Source organism: Panthera onca, chromosome A1, assembly GCF_046562875.1.
Source record: "Panthera onca isolate mPanOnc1 chromosome A1, mPanOnc1 haplotype 2, whole genome shotgun sequence".
NCBI classification, from domain to species: Eukaryota; Metazoa; Chordata; class Mammalia; order Carnivora; family Felidae; genus Panthera; species Panthera onca.
Genome location: NC_138339.1, coordinates 218,278,505 through 218,284,379, shown reverse-complemented (window position 1 = coordinate 218,284,379; position 5,875 = coordinate 218,278,505). Strand labels below are relative to the sequence as shown.

The following is a 5,875-nucleotide window of genomic DNA, read 5'->3' as shown; positions in this document are numbered from 1 at the left end:
TTAGCCAAGGCTCCTTGAATCAGAAACCCTGGGGATGGGTCTCCACAAACTGCCTTCTGGGTGATTCTGATATACACTGAAGTTTGAGAAGCTCTGCCTTACTCTTTGGGTTCTCTCTCTCTCTGTAATATATTTGTTTAAGAAACTGATCACATGTCCTATACAGTTCCCCTTAGAGTGGATCTTGCCAATAATGTTCCTATAGTAATTTAACAATTCTTTTTTTTTTTTTTAATTTTTTTTTTAACGTTTATTTATTTTTTGAGACAGAGAGAGACAGAGCATGAACGGGGGAGGGTCACAGAGAGAGAGAGACACAGAATCTGAAACAGGCTCCAGGCTCTGAGCTGTCAGCACAGAGCCCAACGCAGGGCTCGAATCCACGGACCGTGAGATCATGACCTGAGCCGAAGTCGGACGCTTAACCGACCGAGCCACCCAGGCGCCCCTACAATTCTTTTTTTGAGCAAAACAAATGTTACACATGCTTACTTCATATGAATCAATTTATTTAAGCATTGGAAAGTCAGCATTATGAGCTACTATCAATTCACAGTACTGGTTACTGTTCTGTCAATTTGAAAGTGTGACTAAGAGAAACCAATGTGTGTTTTGGAACTATTTCTTTATTTTTGTTATTAAAGTCAGAAATATTCCATGTTTGGACTTGATGCCATGCCTGCTAAACCACATTACAGCCTTCTTAACACACTGTTAAAAAGCTGACACATCCAGTGGCATGATGGTAAGCCAGCAATTTGGGGGGATTCCCTTAGTTTATAGTATCTCTGTGGTGTAAACACTCCCCATGGCTGACTTCAGGCTACCAATGTGATGTCACTAAACTCTGACTTGGGAGTACACGGGCACAATCAGTGGTCATGAGCCAGTAGCAGGTGGCTCCAGCATATCACTGGCATGGCTCACTTAGAATCTGGTATTAACAGCTGCGATAACTTGAGTAGTATAGGCAAAACCCATTATTTTCTTTTGGATCTGTGAGTCTGAACTAAGGTGCATGCAATAGTTAATTTTATGTGTCAGTTTGATGGGGCCACAGTGCCCAGAGAGTTGGTCAAACATTATTCTAGATGTTCCAGTGAGGATGTTTTTTGGATGAGGTTAATATTTAAGTTGGTGGACTTTGAGTAAAGCAGACTGCCTTCCCCATTGAGTGGGCTTCATCCAATCATCTGAAGACCTTAATAGAATGAAGAATGACTTTCCACCAGGAAAAGGAAATTCTGCTGGCGGTCTGCCTTTGGACTCAAACTGCAACATCAACTCTTCCCTGGGTCTCCAGCCTGCCCATCTTCCTGCAAATTTTGGACTTAACAAGCTTCCACAATCATGTGAGCCAATTCCTTAAAATAAATATCTCTCTCGGGAGGGAGGCAAACTATGAGAGACTCTTAAATACAGAGAACAAATTGAGGGTGGATAAGAAAGTGGGGGAGAGGGGAAAATGGGTGATGGGCATTGAGGAGGGCACTTGTTGGGATGCACTGGGTGTTGTATGTAACCGATGAACCACAAGAATCTACCCCAAAAACCAAGAGCACACATTACACACTGTATGTTAGCCAATTTGACAATAAATTATATTAAAAAAAATAAATGTCACATCCAGAAATGCCGAAAGGAAACAAAATCTCTCTCTCTTTCTCTCCCCACACCTATATGTGTGTGTGTTTGCACACACACACACACACACACACACACTATTGGTTCTATTTATTTTCTGTAAAACTAAGTCACCATAAAACTTGAAAATTTTTTATATAAAAATGTCAGTCATAACACTAATTGTATAACCCCCTAATACACTGGGTTCTGCAGTTGGACAAGCACTAAAGTAAGGTTCCTTCTTTCGCAAGCATCTCCCTGCTTTTCTACAGCACTTAAAATTCCCATGTCACTCACATAAGGTAAGTCTTTGCTACTTCCTGTTAAAATACAGAGCAGGACAACAATCAGGCCAGTGTCAGCTATTAGTATTTTAATGGGCTGCATGTGCAGACTTTCTGTCCGGTCAGCCCTGAGAAATCTGTGCAGACAAGTTCTAGATGTGTTTTGGAGCCCTCCTGAGCAGCTAGGGATCCTCATGAAGCTCTCTAACTAGGTCATAGGTGGGTCTCCATTGACTAATTTATGTACGTAAGCATATCCCTTCTAGGGTGGATTTAGGATGGCTTACACACAAATATATAGTACAGCAATGTCAAAGGGGTAAAAAAATATGGCAAAAGGAAAATGATGGTAAGAGAATAGGTGGAGCCAGGCACAAGATGAATATGCAAATTACATTTCTTGAAATTCTGTGTGCTCATAGAGGTGAGCCATGCATTTGAATTAAAATATTTTAGCAGGATGTATAAAGCAGAGTAAAATAAGTCAAATAATATAGAAGATTTAAAAAAACACAGTCCATTGCTTAGATAAGTCCAAGTACTTCTGTCATTGAGACTAGAGTGAGATTTCTTCAGTAGGTCTTTTAAAAGAGTTCACTGAATAATGTAAATACTAATGTCTTTGCAACATCTTTGGACTAAGTGAAGTGAAAAGCTTCAAAGGAACCCTTTTAATAATACTTTTTATTTAGCCAAGGACATTATATTAAAGCGCAATTCAATAGAGGTACTTATGCTGATAACCACAATGATGCATCCCAGGTGTGAAGTCACTGGTGATCTGGTTTCATCTAGGGATAAGTTATAAATTATCTAGTTGTTCTCAGGTACCAGTCTGGCAGTCAGTGATGAAATTTCCATGGGCTCATGATGAAAATTAAAAACAGTGCAGTGAGTAGTGAATTTTCCATAGTACTAAATTACCATAAAATGTCAATTTAAAAAACTATCCTTTTGTTACACCCTTACTTGGTAAAAGAAGTTAGCAATCTATGTCCATAACCATTATAAGATTTAAAAAATTTTTTTTAATGTTTATTTATTTTTTGAGACAGAGAGAGAAAGAGAGATAGAGTGTGAGCAGAGGAGGGGCAGAGAGAGGGAGACAGAATCCGAAGCAGGCTCCAGGCTACTAGCTGTCAGTACAGAACCCGATGCGGGGCTCGAACCCACAAGCTGCGAGACCATGACCCAAGCCAGTCAGACGCCCGACTGACTGAGCGACCCAGGTGCCCCAAACCATTATAAGATTTTTTTAAACTGGTCTGTGACATATAAAAATCTGGGAAACCATTGTCCTAAAAGTATGGAAAGACACACAATCCTCTATGAATATTATTTTTCTCAACAAGGCTTTTGATATCTTTATAACTTGCAGCAATATGCTAGAAATTATACACTCTGACAAATATCTGGAATGCAGCTCTCCAATGTTGCAAGTTTAATACAAAAAAACATATGTTTTAGAAATCAGTCAGTTTGGGAGAAGAATTGATATACTATAATAAAAATTTAGGAACCAGGCAAGAACCATGCATAAATGGAAGCCACCCCACTGTCCCTCTGAGTTGAGCCAACGGAGGGCAGGGCTAAGAGTGTCCTCAGGAAGTTATTCTTGGATGACTCACTAACTTACAGACAAATGCACGAGAGAAATTCCCAAGTTTTACACCACTGAGCACCACCACAATAATTCCAGCCCAGGAGCACTGGAAAGTGGACATAACCAAGTGCTCATCTGGGCCATTAAACAACAATATCCAAAAACTCAAACAAAAACTACACAGTAATAATACCTACAGAATGGTTAGCTTCGAGTAATTGAACTTTTTGGATTTTTTGAAAGATTAACAACGGCATATTGGTAATGGATGACATCATCTGGTAAAGGGGATTTGTAGCCATATATAAATAGTTAATATTTTTTTGAGTACTGTTTTAAGCATTTTACATGTAAATACATTCAATCCTCACAGCGACCTTATGAGATACATATTATTATTATCATTATTATTATATCCCATTTTTACAGATGAACAAACTGAGGCTGAGGGCTGTTAAATAAATGTCATCCAACTACTAAGAGGTAGAACAAAGCTTCAAACCCTAGTGGAGCAACCCCAGAGACCACACTAACAGAAAGATGCTTCACTGACTCCTTACCTAACCATAAGCCTGGAAGAAGTTGGGAGATAGTTGCCAGGAATGGTGCCCTAATCTTAGACTAGTTAATTTGTGACCATTCTGTCTGCAAGTAACCAGATCCCAAGGACAATTTTCTTGGAAGGCCACTTTTTAGGCTGTAATAATAAAGTCATATCATCTTCAGATAAGAGGATGCTTCTTGTTCTATTCTCAAATCCTTGGCCTCCAGCTTATCCAGGAATGGCATCAAATTGTTCCAATATAAGTTAAAAGCAAGGGGGATGGTGAGTGGAATGTGACTCTGATGCTCAGAACATATCCTCTTTCTATACACAGAATTGTATTGGATTGGCCAGGTCACTCCTGAATCCCTGGGTCATGGAAGGTACTAGGGAGCAACCTCAGCATGAACATAAATGTCTATGGTGTCTCTCTTAAATTCTGGTGGCTTGGCCCACATCAAATTCTATTCCACTTAGTCAAAGACCTAAGGAAGATAAAAATCAACTTCAAACTGTCTTTTAATAGGCCTGCTGACTTCTTTCTAAGAAAAGAGAATTTAGGATGGTTGATAGTAGATTAGGAATGCCTAAAGCTGGCCTTCTGGATAGGAGGTAGAACCAGCAGTCAGATCATGTTCCCCTGAGCTTGGGGTCTTTCTGTTGTGCTTTCATCCTAGAAAACCTTCAATCTCTCACAATGACCTCCAACTTCACTTTGTGTCACTTTTCATGTTACGCTGTCACCATGGCAACACTCCATGCCTTTTGGGTCTCTGGCCTGAGGTAACATGGGCTCTCTCTAGCAGGTGAGTCAATAGAAGTTCAAAGTATTTACAAATTAGGAAATCACAGGTGGCCAGAGCTGATAAGGGTCCAGTGTTTGAGACTATTCTCACCAATTTCCCTGAGCCCAAATATTGCATTTCTATTTCCAACCTTCTGGGCAGAGCTTAATCTCTTGGTTTGGGGCCACTCAGGAAATCTGTTCTCCTACTTCAGATACTTCTTTTTCAACTCAAAGTCTTCTATGCTTTTCTAGTCCTTTCTTCTTTCTAACCTGCAGTCTGGATTCTTTGTTCTTTTTGTTCTGCAAATCTTTTAAAGTCCCTGAGTTTCTTTTGGGGAAAACAACTTTGTTTATCCACAGTTATCTGTCCTGTCTTTGACATATCTACACGCAATAGACTATCTGCAAGAGGCCAGTACCAAAGAGCAGAGGCATCTCACCACGTTGAAGGCAGAAATAGAGCTAGCTACCAGGGCATAGAGGACAAATTTGCCAGCACAGTTTCCCCACTCCAAAAACTGTTACTTTTGACTTGACAGAAGAACATTAAATATTTATGCATAGACTCATCAAACAAATGTTTATTGGTACAACACTGTGCTAAAGCCCGTCATAGAGTTATTTGGGTCCTGCCTTTAAGGGGTTTTTTAGTCTGGCAGGAAAGCTGTTGCATGCATTACATGACGTAAAAGATTATGTTCTAGGCAGAGAATGATACAGCTGTAAGAAATGTACAAACAAAGTGCCGTGGGAGTTCAGATTATTTGGTCATTGAGAAGTCAGAAATGAATCTAAATAAAAGAAAGCAGGAATAAGAATTTACAGTGGGAGTGAATTAAAAAAGGTCAACTAGTCCATCTGATTTGCTTTGTAGATTAAATAAACAGACTCAAATACATTTTAAAAAGTAAACAAGAAGATATATAGTTTAATTGTGACAAAATTGGCTCTAGAACACATGTGTTTGGATTTCTAGCCTGGAGCTATTTTATCTCTACCAAGTGGCCTTCTCCAATAACCCAAGAACATGT

General features: G+C 39.5%; 1 long non-coding RNA gene across 1 annotated transcript; it reads left to right on the top strand.

Moving 5' to 3' along the window:
- The first annotated feature begins 884 nt into the window (after window positions 1–884).
- Window positions 885–4,243, top strand: LOC132680298 (uncharacterized). Its single transcript, XR_009610618.2, has 2 exons — window positions 885–1,352; window positions 3,943–4,243. It is a non-coding gene; the product is annotated as an uncharacterized LOC132680298 (long non-coding RNA).
- Window positions 4,244–5,875: the final 1,632 nt, after the last annotated feature.